The following is a 15572-nucleotide window of genomic DNA, read 5'->3' on the forward strand; positions in this document are numbered from 1 at the left end:
TAAGCTAACTTCTGATTTAGTCAGTATGATTGTACTTAGTAGAAACAAGTGCAGTTTTCCCTTCTTCAAATGATAGCTGCCTTTCTAAGGAAATGTAAATTGTCTAAGCAAACTTTGGTCATGACCACATAATTATTCTATAATTTGTTATCAGCAAGCCAAGGAAACTAAATGCTCTAGATATACTTACTTCTTATGCTCATCTATGCTTTCTTTTCGGTGGACTCAAATAACTGTGAACCACCAAATCTCCTTTATATATGCATAATATAGGACATTTCACTGCATGAGAAAGCAGCTAGATTAAATTTCCAATTATATTATTAAGACCAAGTGTCTGGAGTAGCAAGCAGCTATGATTAGAATTGGGATTAACCACATGAATGGAATCTGGATTCACTTGGTCTTTTGACACCCCCTCCTTTCCTTAAAGGATAGGGTGAGAGCATTGCATAGGCAGTTGGAAGAGAAATGCTTGCTGAGGTAGTGCTTAGAAAACTGAGTTAGGTCTTCCACTGCTAGCTCTGTCTCAGTTGTAGCCTCCATCAGTTTATTACAGACATTAAGAAAACAACCCAATTTGAGTCAATTCTAAAGGACGCATTTCTACAGAGCTGTCATGTGACCTGCCACCCACAATGGTGACACCCTAAGATCATTTGCCCTTCTGATGCCAGAGATGTAAGAATATACCCTCAAATCTTTTGGCATCAAGATGGCTTAAGTGATGGGACAATCATGAAGTATGAAATTACAGATAAGTCATTTGATCAAAAAAAGAACTGCTTAAGACACTTCCAGCAGCAAGCAGTCTGATTTCCTGAATACTCTGGGAATATGTCACCATGACTTCTTTGAGCCCCCAGAGAACCTCATATCATTTCACCACAAACAGCAACCCAAGTTTGTTGGATAAATAACAGAGGTTTTGATTTTTTTTTCTTCACAAATGAAATTGCTGAATGATTCAGTTATAAACTCAAGTGGAAGCCAGTTTTCACAAATTATGGCCCTGTAACCAAGATCATTTCTTCCTGTGATTGTCCAAGGGACCTAACAATTAGGGTAACATGATGCTGGCAGGTTAATAATGTGATCTGACAAATGCACCTTCTCTGTTAAAACCACCACTCAACCATTTGGTCAAGTAAGAAGGCTCAACTCCTAAATTATTCATACTTCCCAAGACTGTGAAGCATAGATCTTCTTAGGCAATAGCATTAGCCCACCAGCACCCCACAAGGGGAGTGAGTTAGAAAAGGGTATAATAAGGTCAATTATCGGGACCACCTCTCCTGGTATACCCCTCAAAGAGCATTACACTCTGCTGACAATAATCTGTTGGTGGTCCCCGGCCCGAAGAGTGTGTGGCTGTCCTCAACCTTCTGGCCCCGACCTGGTGGAATACTCTGCTGAATAACATCAGAGCCCTACAGGACCTGAAGGATTTCTGCAGGGCCTGTAAGACAGAGTTATTCCACCACGCCTATTGTTGAGGACAGCCGCAGGTGAGATTAAGTAAGATCATTGCTGGCCTCCCTACCCCCCACTCCCCAGATTATGATCTATTTGAGGGTGGATACAGTAAGCACTTATATACGGTGACCATCTTTTATATTATTTGGGGCTGTTTTATGGTTTTATATATTTTATTGTTTTATTGTTATATTGTAAAAAAATTAATGTTGTAACCCGCTCTGAGCCCGGCCTGGCCAGTATAATAAATCAATATAATATAATAAATAAAGTATAATAAATAAATAAATAAATCTCTAGCCCACCAGTTTTTGTACCTTGTTCTGCTCCCAGATCATCTTCCAAAGCTGAAATCACAGGATTCCTCCCCCCTTCTTCCACAGTTATTAGATGCTGCAATCATTGGATCTTCCTCAAGGGAGGTGAGTATGATTTTCTCCTCCGTTCTGATTCCCTTTCTGGAATTCAACCTTGATGTCTAGGGATGCTGTGAATTTAACTGTGAAAACATTCAAAATCAAATGTGTCATGTTAGAATGTGGCAATCAGAAGTGACCCAAGCACTCAGCCAGTTTCCTTCGGGCTGAGAAGCTGTGAACACCTGCTTAACTGGTTTGCATTGGGTTTTCCTAAAACTGTGCATGTGCAAACACATTGTTATTCAAACTGTTTGGCATCCATTAGTGTCACTAAGGACTACTCAGATGAACATTCAAAGGTAGGATTTTTATTGAAACAGCATTTATTGATGACTGATTTATATGATTTGTGAATAGGGTTTTGCAAAAAAAATTTGGGGTAAATTTCAGATTCGGGTTTATTGGGCCCAATTTACACACACACACACACACACACACACACACACACACACACACACACACACACACACACACACACACTCTAAATAAGCCGAATAACCATACCAGTAAATATCAGTATTCGGCTTCAGGTTTCAGGTTTCCAAAAAAATTCTGGCACATTATAGTCAATGGGGATTTTTTCAAAGCTCCTGGGAGAGCATTTTTGGAGGTAGAGTCCCCAAATTTGCAGCATGGCTGCAAGGGACTCCCCTTCAACAGTCTCCAAAGTTTGGTGAATTTCTGGACAGGGGGTCCAATTGTATGGGTCTGCAAAGGGGTCACCTCCATCCTCCAGGCATTTGCAACCCAAGCTGCCCATCGGTTTTCAGGTTCAAAAGTTCAGTGTTGCCAAGGACTGACAGAAAGAGCTGATTCCAGGCTGGCACCTCAAAGTCTGGGGGCTGCCTTCGTTTCTGGGTCACTTTGCATGATGTCCATGTAAACGAGCTTCCAAGTGGAGGAAAAAGTCAAATGCAAGAGAAATAAGGCACAGAAAACTTTTATTTTGATGGCAAATGACATCCTGTGAGCAGTCCCGAGATATGGGGCCCAGAAGAGGTTGCCCCCCCAAAAAATCGCCCACAGGAATAAAGCCACTTAAAGCACATTGGCACTTTTCTGCGGCTCCGGGGGGGGCATTTTTGGGGGTAGAGGTCTCAAACTTTCTGGGTAGTTCTGAGGGACCCTACTTGCAAGGACCCTCAAGTTTTGTAAATATTGGGTCAGGGGGTGCCGAGATATGGGCTCTGAAAGGGGTCCCCCCAATGGGCATTTTTATTCCAGTTACAGCACACATTCGAGCCATTCCGTGGCTGCAGGGGGCACATTTTTGGGGGTACAGTCCCCAAACCTTCAGCGTAGCTTCAGAGGAGTCTTCTTGTAAGAACCCCCAAGTTTTGTAAAGATGGGATGGGGGGGCAAAATATGGGGTCCCCCCTTTTCCCTATTGGGATGAATGGGATCAGGCAATCCTATGCATCTAGAGAGTGGCAAATCCAAGGCAAAACCTCCCATGCTAACCATTGCAATACAAAGCAACACGCGAGCTGTGCATTGCATGCTATTAATTAACTCAGCAAAAAGGAAAAAAAGGAGCAGGTGACTTGGACCTTGCAAATGTATTGTGAGAGTCAGATTTTGCAAAAACATTTTTGAGTGAGCAGCAAAACAGACCGTGCAAAAAAACCCCCCAGAGTTTGTATTTTCTGCCCTGCTCCTTCTTCTCATGGGGGAGGGATGCTCCCCCCTTATGCAAACGACCCCGCCAAACTCAAGCAAGTCTCACCAGCACCACCCCCCACCTCTCCAACCAATATGGCACTGCAGTGCACCCCCCAAACGAGGGAAAAATCCAAGACTCAGGGGATCTCACGCAAGCCGCCCAGTTGCACTCAACCCCAGGCTAGGGGCAAAAACAGGGAAAAACACCAAGGAGGAGGCACGGCCTGGGTGCCGAGTGGAGAGAGACTCACTAGCTGCCGCACAGACTCAACTTTAAAACTTTAAAAGCAGTACACACACTCCCGCAGAGGTGAGCGGTCACCCCCTCCTCGGCAGAACGGGCAAAAGCCTCCTTTGGCTTCCCCCCCACAGAAACTGCCCCCCCACACAGACTCTGCTTCCCCTCCACATACATACGGGAAAAAATATAGATTAAAGCCCCAAAAGGGGTCTTACTGTGGATGTCTTCCGTTCCATCAGGAGGGACTGGGAGGAGTGGGTAATCCAATATGATTCCATTTAAGCACGGGAGGTTTTGCCTTGGATTTGCCGCTCTCGAGATGCACACAAGATCAGCTGATCCCATTCATCCCAATAGGGAAAAGGGGGGACCCCATATTTCGCCTCCCCCTGATCCCATCTTTACAAAACTTGGGGGTTCTTACAAGAAGACTCCTCTGAAGCTACGCTGAAGGTTTGGGGGCTGTACCCCCAAAAATGCACCCCCTGCAGCCACGGAATGGCTCAAATATGTGCTGTAACTGGAATAAAAATGCACATTAGGGGGGACCCCTTTCAGAGCCCATATCTCTGGACCCCCTGACCCAATCTTTACAAAACTTGAGGGTTCTTGCAAGAAGCATCCCCTCAAGCTACCCCAAACGTTTGAGACCTCTAACCCCAAAAATGCGCCCCCTGCAGCCACGGAAAGGAGCGAATGTGCACATGCACCCCCCCACACGGGGATTTCTCTCTCACACAAACAGATACTCTCTCTTTCTCTTTCTGGGCCACGCAGCAGCTGGGCTCACGTGCTCAATCGTGACTGATTGGCCCGAAGAAGACCCTGCTTGGCCACCGATTGGCTGTGGGAGAATGCTGCTTACTAACTGATGGTTATGCTGCTGCGCCGAACCCTGAATTTGCTGAATTTATTCGCCGAACACCCCGAACTCACCAAATTCAGCTCCCCGTTTTCTTGCCTTTTTGAAAGCGGTTCCATCCGAACTAAAAACCACCGAATAAGGGGAAATTCGGCTGTTTTTCAGTTCAGGACGAACCGAATCGACAGCCCTAGTGGCTGCACACAGGCTGCTGCCATGCAAGCTCCAGAGTGTCCATTTTGTTCTGCCAGTGGATGTCCTGACAAATTGAAATAACTAATCCAAATACAATTACATTCAGTGTTCAGAAGGGCTGGGGAAATTTCAGAAGACTTTTGTTTTCTGGCACTTCTGTTTTGAGATTTATTTATATTAAATTCCACCTTTTCAGAGACCTACCTGAGATGGCTCACAAGCTAAGATCATAAAAACATAAAATCATTAAAATTCACACCCATTACAAACCCTGAAAAATGAAAAAAAATGAATAAAAACAGAGAAGTATGAAACAGAATAAAACTCAAAGCATAAAATATTTGGGATAAAATATGTAGTTACATTGGACCAGTGAAGACAGACAAGGACAGCATCTTGAGTGTGGAGGAGGAAGAGATGGCAAACAGTAAGTTGGGGCATTACAGGCACTCTACACTATCTAGATGGTAACTTTACCATACACTCCCACCGCACATTGTCATACCTAATGTTTTCTTGTGTCATGTGCTTCCCAGAGAGCAATAATGTCTGAATCCAAATCCTCTGTAAAGTCAGATGGGCTATATTGTTTTGCAGAAATAGGCTATGCCGATGAAATGATTCCCACCTTCTTATCTTTTTGTGTTCTGTGGTTTGAAGCATTTAATTTTCCCTAAGTAAGCCACTTGTTGATTCTGGGAAATAAGTTCCGTTAGGTGTGACTGGAAGAAAAAAATGTTGAAATGACTGGATGTCGCATAAATAAACTTAGATCAGGACTCAAGTGGAACATCATTGACATTTGAAGAACTTCAGTTGTAGTGGTATTGAAGAAGAGAGAACCTCCAAGCAGGGGTTCAAAGGAGCCTGTACACTTCATGAATTGTGAGGAAGAGAATTTTCTTGATAGTCAAAAAAGTGAGCCTCTTTCCAATTGTGTGTTTTTTATAAAATATTACTAGATTTTTTTTAAAAAAATAATCTCATGGGTATGTATGTGCAGAAGCTATTTGTTGGTTCAATGGTTGTGATTTTAAGGTGTAGATGGTTAAATTTACTATAGCAGACATTTACTGCTCCCGAACTCTCTAGAGCTTTAAGTTCAAATTGCACCTATAAAAATGGGGTAATTAGTCCTCTCTGTTTTATTGCTGTTTGGGGGAAAGGAGCACTTTCAGTTAACTACCAACTCAGCACCTCTCCAGATTAAACAGCCTAGACTCAAACACCTTACTGAGGTCTTCAAGGACCAAAGAGTATTCAAGGAAAAAGTCAGAAATGTCACCTTCCCAAATATCATAGAATATTAATTATGTATTTTCAGTTTAATTCCTCAAGGTAATTACTTGAAAGAGATTAATATAATTCTCAAGAGATTATGCAGCAGGAATAAGGTTAACTCCACTATCATCTGTATTAATAAAAGAAATAGATGTATTTAGGACAGGGAACAATTATTGCAAAGCAAAATTAATGCTTAATGAAATTGATAAAAGCATATCTTCTTTTTATAATTATAAATATGCATGGTTATTTCTACGGTTGCAACTTGCAATGGGAATCAGTAAGATTTTAAAGTTTGAAACTTAATAATAGTTTTTATACATCAACTGGCTGCATCTTGTAGAGCTCATCCAGCTGACTGTTATACAACATAGGTCAAGTTTATATTCTGGACCTAAAAATCCCTTTGGTATAGGCAGCATTGGGGATGTGGAATGGAATAGTATAGCCCAATCTTGTCAGTGTTTTAAGAAATTTGAAATCATTCCTGTCAGGGGCCCAGCACACCATTAGGGTAATCTCTATTTCTGACATGGTTAAAATTGAAATTATTAGGCTTTAGCATCTATGGTACAACAGAAAAGCACAATGGGAAAAAAGTATAACATAAGGAGTCATTTGGAAATTATGTGTGTAAAATGCTGTCTTCGCAGCTAACTTACGGCAACCCCAGCAAGGTACTTTCAAGGCAAGTGAAAAGCAGGAGTGGTGTGCCATTGCCTTCCTCTGCAGTCTTCCTTGGTAGTCTCCCTTCCAAGTACCAACCCTACTTAGCTTCCAAGATCTGATGAGATTGGACATCTTCCCTCCTTCATCTGTGAATTAGGATGACCTAAATTAGTACATTAGTACAATTTGAAATACTGGAATGATGATTAATTATGGAAGCATACTGTGGTAAATAGTATTTCACATCAGACTTCAACCTGTGATTTCTTAACAAGCAATTAGACAAGGATAGAAGCTATTCACATCATGCAAACTGGACCCAAGACACAAATAAATACATGCAACTGGGATTTTGCAAAAGAGATCTCTTTGCCCCTGCACTAGGGTTGCCAACCACCAGGTAGTAGCTGGAGATCTCCTGCTATTACAACTGATCTCCAGCTGATAGAGATCAGTTCCCCTGGAGAAAATGGCCGCTTTGGCAATTGGACTCTATGGCTTTGAAGTCCCCTCTCCAAACCCCACCCTCCTCAGGCTCCACCCCAAAAACCTCCAACCAGTTGCAAAGAAGGACTTTGCAACCCTACCCTGCACCCTAGAAGGAGGGTGCAAGACAGAACTGTGGGTTTGTTCATTTCCTAGTAATTGGTATCTGTTACATTTTATTCCTCTTGAGTCTTGGCCCCTTTCATAGTCTCTTCTTTTGGCTCACCTTCCTTAGCAACAATGAAAATATCTCCATACATTCTCCCTCCCCACCATATATTTAGTTTAGTAGCAGGGAACAGAAAGTCACCAAAAGGTCACAGGAAAAAACCATAAGGGGAAAACTCTATGTTGGGACATCTGTGCCATGACGGCTGAGCCAGGGAACAGTGGTTGGGTGTGTGCTGCTGCTGTGGCTTCTCCAAGTCAGAGTGCCTGAGGGAGAAAAACGAGGTGCCCCTTTGTGGTGCACCCTCTGTGGGGGGAAGTAGGTCCTTGGGGCTCTGCTAGCCCCTTTGTAGCTTCTTCCCCCACCTATCTACCCTGTTGCTCAGTCATTGTCCTGCATGGTGCACCCATCACCCAAGCATGTGGGACCTGTGGTCCCAGGGCCAACTAATGTAGCTCCATGCCATGGGACTTGGCATCTGGCTACTGGGTGCTGCCATTGGTTGTGGTGGGAAGCGGGGGTTTGACAGGGGCCAATGGATGAAGTACATGGCATTTATCAGCCTTCTGTGGTTCTCAGGACACCAGGGGCATGGTGGCTGTTGGAGGGAGTTTTTCTGGACTCTAGAGACTAGGCCATGGGTTTTCCTGGTGTACTTTCTGCCTGTTCTGGGGGGAGTGTCTGGGCTGGAGTGACATTGGGAGCTAACTCCCATCATGCCCCTGGGCCTGCCTCCTCCCCCTCTACTGGTGCAGAAGGGTTGTGCCAGCAGGAGCTGCACCAGCAGGACTTGTAGTTGTTTTCACAATAACAGTGCAACTCCTCTGAAATAGGTCTGAAATAAATTTCAGCCATTTTTATTGTGCAGCCAGTCTCAATATAAAGGACATTATCTGGTTAGGGAAAGTGAAACAAAATAAAATATCTTTATCTTCCTGTCTGGCAGAGATGTCTTGCTTATTTTCTTGAAAGTAACTTAGAAGCTGGAATTCAGTACAGTTAGTGCAAAAGGTTATGTCACTCCAAATATAGTTCAGAGTTATTATTTCAGTGTGAAGCTGAAGGCAATAGAAGTAATTTCAAAAAGTTGGACTTCCGGTAGAGCACTGGCCCGAGCACCATCTCCCCGAGGGAATCCAAGAAATGTTCAAATTGGGGTGCAAAAGGCACTCCACCCCAGTCCTAAATAGCAGACTGGGATGCAGGACCACCTCTGCAAGCCGTGAAGAGCGGTTTTGACTCCCATATTCTCTGAGAAAGTTTTTAAGCCTCTTGGAGGTGTGGATGCTGTCCCACCGGCTACCGAAGGGATTTCCATCGCCATGAATGTCTCTTTGGCTCCAAGCTTCGACCTCCTCTATCTATCAACATTTAAATAATAATATTTTTGGAATGAAACCTCATCTTCTGAAGTCTGAGTAAGTTACAAGAACTCTCTTGTTTTTACCTTGAATCTGAAGTCCTGAAGGACTGGGAAAATCATCTATGCAATCAGCATTTCTCCACCCAAAATATAAGTGACTTTGTAATTTAAAAAGATACTAGATAAATCGGCAGGAGCCTTATCTACTTGATCTGTACTTAGACATAACAAACGGGACTTTTGAAAGACACTATAATTAGCAATCAGACCCTGAGATGTCGAAAGGGGTGGGAGTAAACAAGAAAAATACCTTTGGATCTTTCCGGCTTGAGAAGGTCCTCCAGCCACGTTTGCACTGGAACGATTGAACTCAGAGCACCGGAAGACAGCAAGGAAACATACTTGCTGCTTTTCAAAGTATCCAATTCCCAAGACCCAGCATCACCGAGATCAGAGAGGACAGACTAATTCGAAGGACCAGAAGTGAGTCTCCCTCGTGCAACTGCAAAATAAATCCTACTACCCAAGATCATGGAGAGGAGCCGATGAAAGGTCCGCGAATCAACAACATCCTGTTTACTTCCTACTCCACTGCCGAGCTAGAGCGTCACTAAAACTTGATGGTTTGTTGAAACTTTAAGTCTCATTTTTATTACATCGGGGAAAACTTAAACTGATTAAAGTTGGCGGATATACAAAGCAAATAGAATTGGGCCCTGCCACTCCACTCAAAAGACAAACATTAAGGATATAAGTTTTGACTTTGTTTAAAGAATGGACTTTTAAGCATCACTTCTTTTGTAACATCAAAATTTTTTGGAACCTTTTTTAGAAATAAATATGGATGAGATGGAAAAAAATACAGGGAATGCTAGCTAAACAACAGGATCAGATAAGTAAACAGCAAGAAGAAATGTCACACCAATTGACTCAATTAACTGGCATCCTAACCAATTTTACTCAATCTATTAATCAAAAACTGGACATTCTGACAAGTGACATGAAAAATATAAAATCACAAGTGACTACAATGAAAACGGATATGGTACAAATGGATTTACTAATAAAAAGACAGATGAATAACAGAAAGAAATAAAGAAAAAACTGGATATTCAAGATCAACAAATTAAAGCTATGTACTCCCATGAAGAGACTATTAAAGACCAACTTGCTATGATGGAGATGAAAGTAAGAGAATCTAACATTCGCCTTCGCAATTTGCCAGAAGAACTAGGTGACACCAGAGAATCAATTATAAAATCATTGGCTGACTTAACGCATATAAGTGAACAAGATTTGAACTATGCAATAAATAGAATATACAGAATCCCTTTACCATCCAGACTGGAAAAATCGAAGACTAGAGATGTTAAGATCTCCTTCAATGACAATAGGATGAAAGACATCATTATGCAAATCTTTTATGACAATCCTTTGTCAGTGAAGGGAAATCCATTGATAATACTCAAAGATATCCCTCAACATTTGATGATGAAGAGAAACATGTATAAAGAGTTCACTGTGATACTGAAGAGGAATGGAATAAGATTCTCCTGGATATTTCCACAGGGACTTACTTTTACCTACAAAGGGGTCAGAACTACCATCATTTCACTGAAAGATACTGAAATTTTTTTGAAATGTTATGAGCAAGATTTAGTCAGCCCTGTCCTAGAACAGAAACACGAACAAGAAGAAGGGAAAGAAGCTCCATCTTCGAAACCTGGACAAAAAGGAACAGATGTAAAAAACTCTAGAAGTGGTGGAAAAACTAAAATTCATAGCAAGAACAAATCTAAAAGACATCGTACAACCTATGGGTGAAAGAGAGACCCGGAGAGCTTACTATGGAATTAAATAACAACCAGCAAATTTTAATTATTATTTATATAATCCTTTAATTATCACTTTAATTATAATTTTTGAAAACAACTCTTCTACTATTATTTTAAGCTAAAAGATAATATGTAATTGTTATATTTACAATTGTGGTAAAAAAACAGAACTGAAATTACAGTTTGAAATATCCTAGTAGGATTAGAATTTTTAATACAAAAGAGTGTACAAATTTATAGCAAGACGGAAGAAGATGAAGGGGAAGTCTTTTTATTATATCATATATTATTAACGATGAAAGAACTTTTCGACAATATTGTTAAAAAATTTCTTATGGTATCTATTTATAAAATGTATATGTTGTTGAAAAGGTTTTCCTTACAGTACAATATTTTTTTTAAAATAAAAATTTTATTTTAAAAAAAGAAGAAGTAATTTCAAAAAGTCAAATGTATTTAAGGGTGGCAGAGAGAATAATTCCTTTGGGATACAAGATGGCTTTCTGGAATCTGGCAAAACTATTCTTTAATCAATTAGTTGCTGGTATGAACTCACAGAGTTCTGTTTTTAGAAGATCATTTTAGGTGACATGTGTAAAAAAGTTACCTTAGGGAAACTACCCTGGAATTTCTTTTCCTCTTATGGGCCAAAAGGTTTCTGCTGGGAGACAGCTCACCAAATACTACCCAGGTCACAAAATAATGTGCAGTAGCAATGAAGTTATGTTGCCTTAATGTACATCCTTAATCTGTGGAATTGTAAAATTGGGTGACTCCTAATTTTGTTGGCCTTGGTTGTATACTCTGAATTGTCAGTTTCTGTTTTACCTGTTTTATCTGGCATACCTGCCGCAAATTAAAAAAAATATATTATCTTTTCCACTTAACTGATACCATATGCACTAAAACACATTATCTTGGATTTAATCCGATTCATTTTAATTTACAAGTTTAGGATCCAATCTGCTGAGAATGTCACTGGATACTTGCAATTGCCTAGAGTTCATGTACAAGAAAAGACTTTGACAAGAAGGAAAAAATTCCCTTGTGGCCAATTCCTTCATAAGAACATAAGAAAGGCCCTGCTGGATCAGACCAAGGCCCATCAAGTCCAGCAGTCTGTTCACACAGTGGCCAACTAGGTGCCTCTAGGAAGCCACAAACAAGACTACTGCAGCAGCACCATCCTGCCTGTGTTCCACCGCACCCAAAATAATAGGCATGCTCCACTGATACTAGAGAGAATAGGTATGCAGGATGACTAGTATCCATTCTAACTAATAGCCATGAATACCCCTCTCCTCCATGAATATGTCCACTCCCCTCTTAAAGCCCTCCAAGCTGGCAGCCATCACCACATCCTGGGGCACATCCTTCACTTCTTTCTGTCTTTGAGAACTTTTGTCTGATCCTCTTTAGCAATTGTAATAAAACAAAGGATTTCTGTTACTGAACCTAAAGCAGCATTCAGTTCTGTAGTAGTGGATAACAAAGCTATTTGTCACCGGAAACCATGCGGATGCATATCAAGCATGACCCATGCAGTTTACATGTAATAAAAAATGTCATATTGGACATTTATTTAAAATGGAAATAGAGAAGATTTAAATATTTCAAATATTTGGAAGGAAGACCATCAACATTGTGTTAGACGTTGGTGTCTCAGGCTGACAGTGGTTCGTGCTACACTAGCACTGAGTTTCTAAATAGCACAGTAGCTGATTAATCTGTGACTGGAGAGTTCCACAGCTCAGATCTGATTTCAAGCACAGAGGTCCTACCTGGCCTCAGTCATGTCATTCTGCCCCAACCTCAGCAACTGGGGAACAATAATACCAGCCTATCATACAAGGTTTTTTAAAAGGATTATTGTGATAATATATGTGCAATACTTTGAACATTGAAATAATAAGGATTATGGAGCTAAGGTGTACCACTGTAGACATGCAAATGGTAGAGCAATGGGGAACCCACGAAAGGGGCTGATAGCAGATGTATCTGCCCCTTCCATATTCTCTCAGAGCAGCATCCCAAGCCAACGAATTGCTGCTAATTCAGCAACAAGGAAGACTCACATTTTCACTTGTATAAAATGAAGACAGCTTTGAAGAACAGAATGAGATCAAAATGATGGAGAACTTCGGGCTGTTCTAATTGTCCACTTTAAGCATGTATGTATTAATTATTATTTAATATTAATGTATTATTAATAATTAATATTATTAATTAATATTAATGTATGAGGAGAAGACTGAGAGGGGATATGATAACCATCTTCAAGTACTTGAAGGGCTGTCATATAGAGGAGGGTGCCGAGTTGTTTTCTGTTGCTCAAGAAGGTCGGACCAGAACCAACGGGTTGAAATTAAATCAAAAGAGTTTCCGTCTAGACATTAGGAAGAATTTTCTAACAGTTAGAGCAGTTCCTAAGTAGAACAGGCTTCCTCGGGAGGTGGTAAGCTCTCCTTCCCTGGAGGTTTTTAAGAAGAGGTTAGATGGCCATCTGTCAGCAATGCTGATTCTGTGACCTTAGGCAGATGATGAGAGGGAGGGCATCTTGGCCATCTTCTGGTCACTAGGGGTGTGGAGGGGGGAGGTAATTGTGAATTTCCTGCATTATGCAGGGGGTTGGACTTGATGGCCCTGGTGGTCCCTTCCAACTCTATGATTCTATGATTCTAATTAGAGTGCCTTATTATTTCATTTATTTTGCTTGTCATCCTAAAACTTCTCTCAAGCAGAATGATCAGTAACCATCAGAAGCTTTAAACCTACCTGAAATAAATAAGATGCTGAGTACAGGTTAATTCTTAAAATGGTAGCTTTGTGATCAACATGCCAGTCTCCTAGAAAGTTCAAAATCCATTTGAAAAAAACGCCCGTACTTCTGTTCCTATGCTTTTAAAGAAGCAATAACAGATGCAGAATTACAATCTTTACAAAGCTGTTATGGACACTTGAATAATACCGTTCGGAAGTTTGGCCATCTGCTTTCTGAAAATGTGTCAGAAAAGCAGCAGGAACTGAGAAAAAAGTGATATCAGCTGACTCAGTGATAAAGGTAATAAAGTGTATTTTTTCTCCTTTACGGAAAATAATTAAATCTCTTTAATACTTGTGGTAAATTCCCCCCCCCCAAAAAAAAAACTTACTAAGCTTCACCATCAAATATTTTAGCTTCACTTAAACATTTTAGCTTTACTTTGGGCTGCCCTTTTTGAGTGGATACCTTGAATTGCTTTTCCTTGGAACATGTATTTTATTGCATGGGGATGCCTATACTATCCCTCTTACATTTTGCCTGGTTTCATGCAGCAAATATTTGTGAGAGGGACTTATTTTTGTATGCCTGCTATATATAGTTTTTTAAAAACTCTAATATCTAGAACAACCACTATATATTACAAAGGCTTACACCCTGAAATCAGTCTTGTAGCTTGATGTACTTTCAGTCTAAGCAGTTCCATTAAGAGCTGGTTAAAAATAGGTCTTTGCCTCTGATCCAGGGTGTGGGTTGTACAATGAGCACACAGAGCTCTCCTGCTATCAAAGGTTATCAGGCTCATTTCAGTTGTGTGAATGAACTAGCTCCCACATCCCATCACTGCAATGTTTGTGTTAGAATACATGAAAAACTCAAAGCTTGAGTGAAAGAATGCTCTGTCATTTTAGAGTGAAGACTGACATTCATAAAGAATAATAGCTTGGCTTGAATATGCAATCTTTGTCCTGAAAACAAACCATCTAGAAGACCATTTCCATCACACCTTTGAATATCTGTCTGTCATCATCCTTAGAGGTAACAGTGGTTCACCTATCTTTTTAAAAAAAATTACAATTATGTTCTCTGTTGTTGTGAACCAAATTTAATTTAGCCAGCTGAGATTAGGCATCATAAATATTTAAAGACAGAGATGGCTTGACTTCTGTATTTTGTACATCAACCAACTTCCCTTGTGACTGACGAAACTCCATAACAAAACTGTCTCTATTTGGCAGTAAGGGCTCCACAAAAACAAGGCATGTGCACCTGCAGACTGAATATTTGTTGTTTTGTGCCATCAAGTGAGTTGTCTTACGGCATTCCCACAGGGTTTTCAAGGCAGGAGACATTCAAAGGTGGTTTGCCATTGCCTACCTCTGCCACACAACACTGTTGTTCCTTGGACGTTGCCCATCCAAATACTAACCAGGGCCGACCTGCTTAGCTTCTGAGAACAAACGAGGTCGAGCAAACCTGAGGCTATCCAGGTCAAAACTCAAAAGAAAGGTGTTGTTAAAGTAATTAAATACAGATTTTTCTCAGATATCGTTTTTAAAAAATCCTTATGGATAGCAGCGTGCAAACGTTTTCATCAAACTCAATAAAATCTGAAGGGCCAGAAAAACTGACTGGAATGCAAATCCATCCTATGGACCACCAGTTAACCATTTCTAGCCTATATTCCTTTGGTACGTGAGTTGATTTTAAGGATGCATTAAAAATAGCAATTTCACATTTGAGTTTTTAGAAAATGCCTATGAATTGTAAATGCCATCCAGCCCTGATGATTTACGGGTGATTCTAACACATCTTTCTTTGTCATCTCTATTTGACATTGTACTCCAGAAACAATGATGCAGATATGATTCTTTCTCCAACATCTCCCACGGTGAAGACTAATGCAAACCATCTATTTAGCTGTTCAGCTATCTTGTCATCCTTCTTTACAGATTGCAACTGGATGTGGGAATTAGAACAGATGGGCTTCATCCCATATACATTAAAAAACAACAACAACCAGGAGCCAAATATCTAAAAAAAATAAAAAAGAAGAAAAAAATTAACGAAGAGGCAAGCTCCTTATACCAATTTGTGAAGTGCTTGGCTGGTCACTTGTGACTGGCTCTCTCTTTTCAGTTTTCACCTGT

Source organism: Euleptes europaea, chromosome 12 (assembly GCF_029931775.1).
Source record: "Euleptes europaea isolate rEulEur1 chromosome 12, rEulEur1.hap1, whole genome shotgun sequence".
NCBI classification, from domain to species: Eukaryota; Metazoa; Chordata; class Lepidosauria; order Squamata; family Sphaerodactylidae; genus Euleptes; species Euleptes europaea.